Source organism: Bufo bufo, chromosome 2 (genome assembly GCF_905171765.1).
Source record: "Bufo bufo chromosome 2, aBufBuf1.1, whole genome shotgun sequence".
Lineage (NCBI taxonomy): Eukaryota > Metazoa > Chordata > Amphibia > Anura > Bufonidae > Bufo > Bufo bufo.
This window is the reverse complement of record NC_053390.1, coordinates 141,460,529-141,474,331: the sequence shown is the minus strand read 5'-3', so window position 1 is coordinate 141,474,331 and position 13,803 is coordinate 141,460,529. Positions and strand designations below refer to the sequence as shown.

The window sequence follows — 13,803 nt, the reverse complement described above, 5'->3', positions numbered from 1 at the left end:
ACGAATACAGCTGGTGGTAAACGATCTGGTGTCCGTCCCATGGTACCGGTAGGACCTGCTGGTTACTAGTGCCGCCGTGCACTTTATATATATATCTTTTGTATGTTTTTCATTTGGGATAATAACCATTGCGTCAATTGGGGGTCCATCACCCTCTATCCCAATGTTAGCCTTTGCACACTATATTTAGGACTCTTTCATATTTTATCTGCATTTTCATCAAATGTTATGTTTTAGGATTACCCCTTTCTGAATAATGTTTCGTGTACATGAGCCCTAAATCATGTCTGGATGGCTGTAGCACTGTGAAGCGAAGTGCTCCGCTGCCCCTGCCCCTTCTTACTAGCATTTAGTATGGGTCCCGGCAGTCAGACCTCCATTAATCAGCAAGTCACTGCATCCTAGCAAACAGTAAAAGGGGATAAGCCACACATCACAAGTATTTAAAGGGGCTGTGCCAAGTTGTCCCCTATCTACAGGGGAAAATGCAATGCTGTATAGTTATATTTTAAATTACTCAGTAATGTATTCCTTTAAAGAGGCATTCCCATCAGGGACACTGATGGCATATCGCTAAGACATGCCATAAATGTTAGAGGAGGGTCCCACCTCTGGGGCCCACACCTATCTCTGGAACAGGATCCCAGAAATGAACAGAGAGCAGCCATGCATGAGCGTCTTCAGTTCATCGCTATGGGCGTTCTGAGAATAGTGAGCAGTCCGGCAGTCCCATTGCGGTGAGTGAAAAGCAGGCCAGGCTTACACTGTGCGTTCTCCATTCACCGCTATAGGACTTCTAAAGAAAAGTCTACCCAGATGGGCCAACCCTTTTAAACCTCTGTTCTTTCTGAGATCAGTAGCCGTAAGGGGAGTCCTATCAGTGACAGCTACAGTATCTAACAAAAGTGAGTACACCCCTAACATTTTTGTAAATATTTTATTGTATCTTTTCATGGGGAAACACTGAAGATATGACACTTTGATACAATGTAAAGTAGTCAGTGTACATCTTGTATAACAGTGTGCATTTGGTGTGCCCTCATAATAACTCAACACACAGACATTAATGTCTAAACTGCTGGCAGCAAAAGTGAGTACACCCCTAAGTTAAAATGGGCAAATTGTACATAAAAAGTCAATATTTTGTGTGGCCACCATTATTTTCCAGTACTGCCTTAACTCTCTTGGGCATGGAGTTCACTAGAGCTTCACAGGTTGCCACTGGAATCCTCTTCCACTCCTCCATGATGACATCACAGAGCTGGTGGATGATCGAGACCTTGCGCTCCTCCACTTTCCATTTGAGGATGCCCCACAAATGCTCGATAGGGTTTAAGTCTGGAGACATGCTTGGCCAGTCCAGCACCTTTACCCTCAGTTTTGTCAGCAAGGAAGGTCGTCTTGGAGGTGTGTTTGGGGTCGTTATTATGTTGGAATACTGCCCTGCGGACCAGTTTATGAAGGGAGGGGATCATGCTGTGCCTCAGTATGTCACAGTACATGTTGGCATTCATGGTTCCCTCAATAAACTGTAGCTCCCCACAGGCGGCAGCACTTATGCAGCACCAAACCAAGACATTCCCACCACCATGCTTGACGGTAGGAAAGACACACTTGTCTTTGTACTCCTCACCTTCTTGACACCAACTGAACCAAATCAGCTTTTCTTGGTCTCATCAGACCACAGGACATGGTTCTAGTAATCCATGTCCTTAGTCTGCTTGTCTTCATCAAACTGTTTGCAGGTTTTCTTGTGCATCATTTTTAGAAGAGGTTTCCTTCTGGGACGACAGCAATGCAGACCAATGTGATGCATTGTGCAGCGTATGGTCTGAACACTGACAGGCTGAGCCCCCCCACTCCCCTTTAACCTCTGGAGCAATGCTGGCAGCACTCATATGTCTATTTTGAAAAGACAATCTCTGGATATGACGCTGAGCACGTGCACTCAACTGCTTTGGTCGACCATGGGAAGGTCTGTTCTGAGTGGAACCTGTCTTGTTAAACCGCTGTATGGTCTTGGCCACTACGTTGCAGCTCAGTTTCAGGGTGTTGGCAATCTTCTTATAGCCTAGGCAATTTTTATGTAGAGCAAAAAAATTTTTTCCAGATACTCAGAGAGTTCTTTGCCATGAGGTGCCATGTTGAACTTCCAGTGACCAGTATGAGAGAGTGTGAGAACGATAACACCAAATTTAACACACCTTCTCCCCATTCACACCTGAGACCTTGTAACACTAAAGAGTCACATGACACCGGGAAGGAAAAATGGCTAACTGGGCATAATCTGGCCATTGTGGGATTTATTTATTTTTTTACTGAAATCTTCGGGCACCTCCACCACATATGGATAATATCCGCTTTATCATTCATACATCTAGGACATAATCCGGGCGTTTTAGCTGAAACTTTCTTGAGCCATTTTGGTGTTATATATAAACGGTGTAATATCATAAACTGAGTTACCCTATAAAAGGGGTTCCTCAGATATGGTTTAAAACACCAAAATTTCCCCCACTGATCGTCTGTTATTATCCCTATATCATTCTCCCATTTTAATTTACTATTACAAATAAATCCCTCACTTCTAGTTTTTCGTATCTTTTTATACAAGCTTGACACCAATTTGTGCTTACCTTTCCAGCCTAATATATAATTCATCACCTCGTGTGATTTTATCACTATATCTTCCTTTTTTATAACCGTTTTAACAATATCCACCATCTGAATATATCTAAAATAACTTTGTCTATCTTCCCTTACATTCATTAATAATGTGTCCCTATCCTTCAGTGTTTCATTTTAAAAATATTGTGAAATATACCATAAACCCTTATCAGTCCAGTATTTGGCCTCTTTCAAAAAGGTAGCATTACCTAACCTCCTATTATACCATAATGGTGTGACTTTAATCTGCCCCTCTAAATTCAGTGATTTTTTGACTTTACTCCATACCTTCACCAATGATTTTACCAAGTCCTCCTTGTTCGTAAGATCTTGTAAGCCAATACATCTTTTTCCTTACCCTTTTGTTTGACCAGATTAATACATTGAATAATTTCTCTATGTCATGAAAAACCGATTCCCCCAGGTAAATGGGACTGTTTCTAATGACGTAGAGCAACTGGGGTAACAGTATCATTTTAATTAGTCCAATTCGGTCTTCTTTGTTTATTGGTAGTTTATTCCAGACTTTAATCCTCTCCTTCATCTTATCAAGTAATGGTTTAATGTTCAATGCTATAAATTTATTAGGGTCCTTAGATATTTCCAGGCCTAAGTATTTGAAGCTGTCTTGGGGGCTAAGAATCTTTAATTTTGCCTCTGAGATCACATTCTTGTCATTCAGAGGAAGCAGAATCGATTTATCCCACTTAATTAGAATACCCGATTGTCTACCAAACTCCTCCACCAGCGTCATGACACGTTGCAGATCCTTATTTGTATCATCCAGGAAGAAGAGCAGATCATCTGCATATAGAGAGATTTTGTCCTCACTCCCCCTTAGTCCAAAGCCCCGCAGATCCACGTCCTGCCTGACCTTTATAGCCAGGATTTCTATTGTCAGGGCAAAAACCAAGGGGGAGAGAGGACAACCCTGTCTCACCCCTCGTTCTATACGGAAGCTATCAGATAATATACCATTAACTGATATTCTGGCTTTGGAGTCTTTATATATAATCTTCATCCAGTCTATAAATCCTGGGCCAATACCAAATTTTGTCATAGCTTCCCATACAAAGTCCCAGTTCACAGAGTCAAATGCTTTATGCGCATCTAATGATAGAATAGAGCACAATTCTTTATTATGCTCTGTAAACTGGATATTTGCAAAGACCCTAAGCCAGCCCATTGTTGTAGACCTATCCGAAATGAATCCGTTTTGGTCCACATGGATCAGAATTTTACAGTCATTAATTATAAGTGAAATTGGGCGATACGATATGGGATCCAATCGGTCCTTATCTTTTTTGGGATTAAAGTAATCGTTGCGTCTCCCATAGACTCTGGGAGGGATTCTGTACCTTTTGAGTATTCAAATACTTCCATAAGTCTATTTGCCCAGAATTCTTTATCTCTTTTATATAATTCATTTGGAATACCGTCCGGGCCTGATGTTTTACCAAATGGTGCTTCATTTATTGCTACTAATATCTCGTTTATGGATATAGGGCGGTCTAATGCTGTCTGTTGTTCATCATTGAGTTTTGGGGTTCTTATTTCTCGCACATATTTTATCATCTCTTCTCCATTTAACTGGGTTTTTACTGAATACAGTTCTTTATAAAAGGTCTTGAATATATCCCGTATTTTTTCCTGATCATTATATAGTAGGCCATCTTTTCCTCTAATTGCGGCGATATTCTCAACCGCCTCCATGTTCTTAATTATTTTGGCTAGGACTTTACCCGGTTTACCTCCCTCCCAGTAATTTCTAGTTTTGACAAATAATTCTTTATTCTGCACCCTTTCCTTGATGTAGTTATCATAATTATTAACCGCTTTTATCCACTCGTCTTTGGTTTCCTGTGTTTTTTCCCTTGTCATCTGTGCCTCCTTATTTATCACCTTAGTTCTTAGGTCATTGGGATTTTACTCTGGTAGATAGGGTAAGCAAGCACAGTACAGAGGCAAAATACAAGTTCTTAACTCAAAACGTCAGTGTTTATTCATACTTGAGGCAATTTCACAAAACAGCATGTAACTTTGCAGTCTTGGTGTTAATTCACACACAGGCTGGTAGGAAAATACCTGCCTTGACAGACATAACCCCTCACTGTGTCACATACACCCCCCCCCCCCCCAATTTGTTCAACCCTGAGGGGGTGGACACACACCAGACAATGCACCTGAAAAGGGCATCCGCATTTCCTTGCAATCGGCCTGCTCTGTGTTCTACCGAGAACTGAAAGTTCTGCAGAGACAAAAACCATCTGGTGACCCGGGCATTCCTGTCTTTGGCCTGGCTCATCCACTTGAGAGGGGAGTGGTCGGTCAACAGGCGGAACTTTCTCCCCAACAAATAGTAGCGGAGAGATTTGGGTGCCCACTTGATAGCCAGGCACTCTTTCTCCACTATACTGTACCTGGTTTTGGCTGGGGTGAGCTTGCAGCTTAGGAAGACAACGGGATGCTCCTCCCCGTTGACTTTCTGGGACAGTACAGCACCAAGGCCTACTTCGGAGGCACCTGTTTGTACCACGAACTCCCTCTTGAAGTCGGGCGTTACCAAAACCGGGGTCCCACACAGGGCTGACTTCAAATTGGCTTAAGGCTCTTCCACCCGATCATCCCCGCGAACCATCACTGATTTTCGTCCCTTCAAGAGCCCTGTCAAGGGCACAGCTAGAGTAGCAAAGTGGGGAACAAACCTGATGTAATAGCCCACCATTCCTAGAAATTACTTTATTTGCCTAGTTGTAAAAGTTCGGGGCCAATTCCGTATGGCCTCTATTTTGTTCACTTGGGGTTTGATGACTCTGCGTCCAATGACATACCCCAGGTACTTAGTCTCTTCTAACCCTATCGCACATTTTTTGGGGTTAGCGGTTAGGCCAGCTTTCTGAAGGGAGTCCACTACAGCCTGCACTTTGGGTAGGTGACTTTCCCAGTCAGTACTGTGGATGACAATATCGTCCAGGTATGCCGAAGCGTACCGACGATGTGGACGAAGCACAATGTCCATTAGTCGCTGAAAAGCCCCTCAGGCGTGATGAAGGCAGTTTTCTCTTTGGCAGCCTCCATTAAGGGCACCTGCCAGTACCCTTTTGTGAGGTCCAAAACAGAAAAATACCGGGCTTGTCCTAACGTCTCGATGAGCTCATGCACCCGGGGCATGGGATATGCATTGAATTTGGAAACCTCGTGAAGTTTTCCAAAGTCGTTACAAAACTGCAACATCCCTTCCGGCTTGGGTATCAATACTATAGGACTGGCCCACTCACTTTTTGACTCCTCAATGACGTCTAGCTGCAACATTAGCTGCACCTCCTCCGATATGGCCTGTCGCCGAGCCTCGGGCACCCGGTATGGTTTTAATAGGACTTTTGCCTGAGGCTTAGTGACAATGTCATGGTGGATTATGTAAGTGCGTCCAGGGGGGTCCGAGAACACATCAGTGTTCCGACTAACGAACTCCCTGGCCTCCTGAGTCTGTTTAGAGGAGAGGCTGTCAGCAATTTTTACTGTGGCAGCCGCCTCTCTTGCATCAGACAGAGGGGCCGGTACCTCTTCTCCTAGAAAACCCAGCTGCGGGCTGTATTCTGTACAGGTTATCCTATCTTTCCACGGTTTGAGTAAATTTACATGGTAAACCTGCTCCGGCTTTGCCGCCCTGGCTGGTGTACCTTGCAGTTTACATCTCCAATTTTCTCGAGTACCTCGTAGGGCCCCTGCCACCTAGCCATGCACTTACTGTACACGGTCGGCACAGAACCAAAACCCGATCACCCAGGTTAAAGTTCCAGACCCGAGCCTGCCAATTATAGACCCGACTCTGGGCTCGCTGAGCTGCCTCCATAAGCTCCCTTACAAGAGGCAACACTGTCTCTATCCGATCTTGCATCTGGGTAATGTACTTAATAACATTTTCATGTGGAGTGGGTTGTTGTTCCCACGCCTCTTTGGCCACGTCCAAAAGACCGCGAGGGTGTCTGTCATATAGCAGTTCGAAGCTGGGGTACCTCTCGCACCGCGAACATGAGATAGGGAAGAAGGAGGTCCCAGTCCTTTCCATCTTTAGACACTACCTTTTTCAACATATTTTTTCATGTTTGGTTAAACCGTTCTACCAGACCGTCGGTTTGCGGATGGTAAACGGACGTCCATAGTTGTTTTATGTGCAGCAACTTACAGAGTTCCCTCATCACCTTGGACATAAAAGAGGTCCCTTAGTCGGTCAAAACCTCTTTAGGTAGTCCTACTCGGGAAAACATCTCCATTAACTCCTTAGCTATAAGTTTGGCCAAGGTATGTTGCAGTGGCACCGCCTCCGGGTACCGAGTGGCATAGACTAGAATGACTAAGTTTTGTTGATGCCCTCTGGCGGACTTCGGTACTGGGCCTATGAGGTCCATAGCTATTCGGTCAAACGGTACTTCGATAATTGGAAGAGGTACTAGGGGACTACGGAAATGTGGCTTGGGGCTAGTTACCTGGCAGGTCGGGCAAGACTTACAAAACTCTTCCACTGCTGGGCCAGTAAAACTGCTGTAGAATACGATCCTGAGTTTTCTGCAGACCCAGGTGACCCCCGAGAACGTGTTGGTAGGCTAGATCTAACACAAGCTTGCGATAAGCCTTGGGAACAATCAACTGTTCAATAGGATCACCCCGTAGTTGGTTTACCTGATACAACATATCCTGATCAACCACAAAACGGGGAAATACTGACTCTGCCCCAGGTTGTTGTGGTTCACCATCTACTATTAACACATTTTCTCAGGTGCGGGATAGGGTTGGGTCCCGACATTAGGCGGTACCAAAATTATTCCCGGAGAAATTTAGGTTTGCCAATTCAGGACCTGGCGGCAAGTCCTCCACGTCTCCCACCATCACACTTAGCGGGGTTGTCTCCCCCTCTTCCACCGAAGTGGCGGTCACCGCTGGACCTCCAATCTCAGGTTCCTAGGGTTCTGGTCTCCCCACTGAGCCAGGCCACTCTGCTAGGGTGCCTTTGGTGTGCGCCGTGACACGGTTGCCGTGCATGCTGTTGCCAGCGGCAACGTGTTGTGGTTGCAGTATGTAGGTGCCTCCTCCTTTCTCCTGGGGCCTTTCCTGTCTGGTGCCGGAGGGGTTAATTATCTAGCTGGTGGGGACCTAGGTGTGTCCAGCATGTGGCCATGAGGTTTATATTGCCTGTGGCCTGTTGGCTAGGTTTAGTTGTCCTCCATCCTTGTGTGCTGGAGTTGCTCCTGTCCTGGATATGTCATCGATCCAGTTTGAGGGCTACCTAGTTGGACATCGATGTGACCTTGATGTCTTCCCTTTGTTCCCTCTGTTCTGTACCCTTCCTTACATGTTTGGTGTGGGTTTATGTTTTGGGTGTGTTGTATGTCTAGATTGGTGTTTCATGTCTGGTATGTTTGGTGTTGTTATCCAGCATGGTTCCTAGACATTTCCCCTGTCTGTTGTGTCCTCCGGAAGGGGGAACTACTAGTCAGTTAGCAGCTCTGCCTGGGGTTGCCATGCATCCTGTCCGCACAGGGGTCCAGGCAGTTTCTGGTTCGCTGAACAATGTGTTTGTTGTCTTTGTGCGGTGTCTGGGTAGGTGATCGGGTTTCAGTCGTTGTTTCCTCGGGAGGCGAGTGCTTGTTGTTGTGGGCTGTTACTTGCCTATCCAGTTGCTGTTTTCTGCCTTTCCTTGCATTGCACCTAGGCCTGCTGGAGACTCTGGTTCATCCGTGTTATGGATGAACTGGTCGTCTCCTTTTCCTGACCTTTATCCCAGGGATCATCAGGGCCAGTTAGGGTCCGAGGTTCTGGTGCATGAGCCCTCCTAGCATCTGGGTTCGCTCACGCGGTAAGGAGGTCAGGGCTAGGATGAGGTTTGCAGTAGGAAGTGATCAGCTCCCTTTTCCCGGCATCCAGGCCTAGTTGCTACCCCATCTTCCTCCTCATTGTACGGTGGGGGGTTTCCCCCACTCCCCAACGTGACATAGGGTTACCCCTGTCTCATGGGTATCAGTCACTCTCATAGCAGGCCACAGTGCCGGGAAGTCTCTCCCTATTATAAGTTCGTAGAGTATATTTGGGGCAACTACCACTTCGTGAGTCCAGCTGCCGGCCCCTGTGGTTAGAGACACCAGGGCGGTGGGATAGTCTTTTAAGTCTTCATGGATGCACATGATCCCGACTTTCCGGCCAGTATACTCCGCTGACCGTACCAGGGGAGCCCTTACTAGGGACACCAGACTCCCTGAGTCTAGCAGAGCCTCCGCTGGAGTGTCTCCTACCTCCACCTGGCACAGGTGGTTTAGAGTTTTTGGGGTACCTGCTGCACACAGCTTCCTGGCATATAGCGACTGACGGTAGTCATAGTTAGTATCCATGGGTTCCACCTGATGGGGACAGTCAGATCTTACATGGCCCGGCTCCTGACACCGCCAGCAGACTATCGGATCCAGGTCCATAGAGGGTACACCTCGGGTGAGTTTGGTTGGTAAAAGTCGCCGGGTCTGGGATGGAGATTTACGGGGTTTGACAGCCCCCCTCCCGAAAGAACTCCCTGTAACAGTCTTAGTAGCCTCGTAGTGCTCCACCAGGTCCACCATTTCTAGGGCGCTGCCAAGAGACACCTGGCCGATCCAGTGCTGGAGAGGGGGTGGCAGAGCCCTCCAAAACATATCAGCCAATAGTCTATCCAGCATAGCCGTGGGACTCAGCACATCAGGCTGTAGCCACTTTTGCAAGAGGTGGAGTAAGTCATAATACTGGGTCATCACAGGCTCAGCCGGCTTAAACCCTCACTGATGTACCAGCTGGGCCCGGACCAACACATTCACCCCCAGTCTTGCCAAAATCTCACCCTTTACTTTTTGGTAGTCGGCCGCTTGATCGTCCAGCAAGTCGAAATACACCCCCTGGGAATCGGATGTAAGGAATCGAGCGATGACCTCAGCCCACTGGTCACGGCGTAGCTTTTACCTGATGGCCACTTTCCCGTACATCGCCAGGTAGGTTTTGATGTCCTCTGTTGGGGTCATCTTAGGAATTGCGGCATGGACTACTTTCCGGGCATAGTGGACGCTCGGGGTTGTTCCTGTCCGCAAAGCCATCCCGTGTTGTAGCAGGAACTGGTTAGTCTCCTGCTGCTGCTTATTAGCCTCGCGTTTCTGCAGGTTTGTCTCTTGCTGCTGCAGATTAGCCTCCATGAGGGCCTTAACAACATTTTGTCGTGGGGCACTGGTTGTAATACAGCTAGTTTAATGTACGACATACAACCATGCCTTAAAAAAATGCAGAAACCAAAATATCGTCATTCACGCCAGCCTAACTGCTCTTGCCCGCATTCTCCACCAATTGTGAGGTTTCACTCTGGTAGATAGGGTAAGCAAGCGCAGTATAGAAGCAAAATACAAGTTCTTAACTTAAAACGTCAGTGTTTATTCACACTTGAGGCAATTGTACAAAACAGCACATAACTTTGCAGTCTTGGTGTTAATTCACACACAATGGAAAGTTCATACAACACAAGTCACCTTGCTGGCAGTTCTGCCTCCAGTAGTCCACAGCAGGCTTTAGGGGGCCTGTTTCCCCAGTGTGCGGCTCTCAGCCCTCCAGCACGGACCAAAACCTTAGATCCCAAAAAGAGAAACCTCTTTGCTGAGCCCAGCTGCCTATTTAAGGTCAGCCAAGTGCTGCCAAAACCCAGATCGGCACTTAAACTCTGGTCCGTTATTTGACCTCACCTTGCTGGAAACCAGCACAGCCGCACATGCTGGGAGGAAAATACCTGCCTTGCCAGACACAACCCCTCACCGTGTCACACCATTTTCACTTAGGGGTGTACTCACTTTTGTTGCCAGCGGTTTAGACATTAATGGCTGTGTGTTGAGTTATTGTGAGGGCACACCAAGTTTACACTGTTATACAAGCTGTACACTGACTACTTTACATTTACAGTGCTGTCCCAAGAAAAGGTATAAAATATTTACAAAAAGTGAGGGGTGGACTCACTTTTGTGAGATACTGTATGTATACACACTTACATAGGGAAGGCTGTCAATCACTGAGTATGACTGCCCACTGGACTCCTAAGGCAAAGTGCACATCAGAGTTGTGTTCTCTGTTTTTCTGTTCTGTCAGATTACTGATCTGCTTTAATCCCCAATTGTGTGAATGACTTATTTTGAGTAACACTTGTCCTCAGTCTGTGACAGTTCAAATGGGAAAAAGTACAACAGAGAGGTACCTTACAGCGCTGGGGTCCTAGGTTTGTATCTGACCAAGGAGAACATTTGCATGGGGTTTGTATGTTCTCCCTGTGTTTGCGTGGGTTTCCTCCCACACTCCGCAGACATACTGATAGGGAACTTAGATTGTGAGCTCCATTGGGGACCGCGAGTGATGATAATGTCTGTAAAGCGCTGTACAAGTAAGTAAAATAAAAACAGGCGGGACATCTTCTGTCAATGGGATTTGTTCAGGTCAGTTTTGCACTGAATCTGGCACTTTCATTAGTTTAGTTCTGACATATAATGGAGAAGAACAAGGAAAATCAATAGCCTAACTGATGCCAAAGGAGCACAACTGAAGATAACCCAAACAAATGGGGATTAAATTGGATCTATTTTACCATTTCTCTGCTCCCCTGATGGGTCAGAAATCTGGAAACCAGAACGCTGATGTGAACATAGTCTTAGCTCAGAAAAAGGAAAGATTTAAAGGGGTTGTCCTGCTTTCTCTCACTGATGACCTATCCTTCTGTTGCATCATACTGATGACCTATCCTTGTCGACAGTGAGCAGGTAAACAGTGAAGAGAAGGCAGCACTCGTACAAGTGCTGCGTTCTGTTCAAACAGCTGATCGGCGGGGGTGTCGGGAGTCATACCCTACCGATCTGATATTAATGAACTATTCTGAGGACAGGTCATCAATATGAGAAAACCAGACAACTCATTTAAAGGAAAAAAAAAATATTATTTTTTTAAGGGTTTATCAGGTAAGTCGTTTCGTTCAAAATTTCGGAATACTACTGTACGGAGATCAGTTTCTGTACAGTATTGGAATGTATGGGCTCCGATGAGCCAAAGTTAGTTATTCACAAAGTCGCACATGACTTTGTTGAATAACTGGTAGTTAATTTTTAAAGTGGAAAACCACTTAAAAGCTTGAAACCAAACTCGGCTTCAGTTCCGGGGTACTAGTCGGAACCAAAGCCAAGTTCGGTCACAAGTTGTAAAGCGGTTTTCCACTTTTAAAATCAACTTATTTAACGAAGTCACGCGCGACCTTGTGAATAACTGACCGCCTCCTCAGAGCCCATACATTCCAATACTGTACAGAAACTGATCTCCGTACAGTAGTATTCCGAAATTTTGAACGAAACAACTTCAGATGAAGCATCCAAAGCTCACTTTGCTCAACACTACCGGTAATTAATACTGATGACCTACCCTCTGGATAGGTCATCAATATCAAATTGGCAGGGGTCCGATATCCGGGACCCCCGCTGATCAGATGCTAGGCCATATGATGTTACTGTAGATTGGTCACATACGTGAATACGGCCTGTACTTGGAGAGATGCCGGGAGCCGTCTGTGCTTACCAGAGCTCCAGTGAGCCCGGAGGGTCCCTGAAACTGGTGATCAGTGGCAGTGCTGGGACTCGGACCCCCTGAGGATAGGTCATCATTATCAATTCCTGGATAGCCCCTTTAATGAACCATTTCCAACAAAAACGATGCACATATCATTCTGCTCAGCTTTATACCATGGCACCTGCACTGCAATTTCATGGTGACAATCCCAAGGGGTGGGTCTACTACAATGGGGACAGGTCCAGGACTATGTGGGCGACTACACAGCACCGGCTTGCACACATAGGATGCTCATGACAGCCATAATCTGGATCATCCAGACCAGAAGTGACAGCAGCACAGGGAAGGAGAATACCTGACATGACCTGATCCTGTGCACACAAACTCACCTTCAGCAGGACTACAACTCTCATCAGAGCCTTTCTGAACACAGCAAATAATCATTTATTAATTCCAATGCATCAATACATCAGTCTCTGTGTACACCCCACTTCTAGCTCTAAAACCAGGCGTTAGCTGTGATGACAGGCGGCAGGCAGCGACCTGCACTGCTCCTCCACACTGTACACACAGGTAGGTAGCTCCACGTACCTAGAGAGGTGCCCCAATCCCTCAGCCTGTGCGCTCACATGTAGACCAGCAACATCCTGTTTCTCCAACTGAGCATGCGCAGTCATCGTGTACACGCCCCCTGTGCAAGGACTACGGCTGTGATTGGCTGTGCGTGGAGGAGGCTGCTGCAGCCATGTTTACTAAGGGGATCTAATAGAAAAGTAATACAAAACTGCCCATAAGCAATGAGACAGCCTAAAGCACAGCGGAATGTGGAATAAAGTAATGTAAATGTAACGGAGCTGCCATAGCACATACACACCAGTGATAACTAGACGAAGGAGCTGATCAGGTAACCATGGTGACTGTAACAACACAGTACTGTGAAGTGACAGCGCTGGCCCCGCCCACTGTCACATCTAGCGCTACATATCACATATGCCGGCTTTTATAACTGCAGATCACATTACAGGTAAGTGTTTACACTGTAAAAGCTAAAAACCAGTGTCAGTATGAAGCTGTAATACACTGTCTATAGGAATCCTTCACCGACGGTCTGTAAATAATGCAAATGCTGCAAAGCAAAGCTGGCTTAATTGCCTATAGGAACCAATCAGATTCCACCTTTCATTTTTTTCCGAGCTCCTCTGGAAAAGTCAACCAAGATAATTTTTCTTTGCATCAGTTTTGATAAATTTCCCCCCAATATTTCTATAAGCACACTGTGATGTCAGAACAGGCATGACATGAAAGAGGTTCTGCAGCAGCTGCGGTGTGTATTGTTAAGTTCTGTGTCCCAGCTGCTGCAGAACATCATTATACATTACAGATGCTGCTTTTATGCTGCCCTAACTGCCAAGTCCTAAGGGCAGGACCACATGGACATGTTAGGGTACGATCACATGGCGCTGTCATGCTTTGGTCGGGTCGTGGCCAGCTGTGGTCAAGAACCGCACAGCCAATTATGTCGTAGCTGCCTGATATTTAAAG

General features: G+C 46.2%; 1 protein-coding gene across 2 annotated transcripts in view; it reads right to left on the bottom strand.

The window, feature by feature from the left end:
* Positions 1 to 12,918, bottom strand: part of SLF1 (SMC5-SMC6 complex localization factor 1) — a 130,441-nt gene extending 117,523 nt beyond the window's left edge. Inside the window, exon 1 of one of the 2 annotated variants that reach the window (XM_040421549.1) lies at positions 12,853 to 12,918. The gene's annotated coding sequence lies outside the window, so the exon portion shown is untranslated. The remainder of the gene's footprint in view (positions 1 to 12,852) is intronic. The other variant, XM_040421547.1, reaches the window with a different exon arrangement.
* Between the last annotated feature and the right edge of the window lie 885 nt (positions 12,919 to 13,803).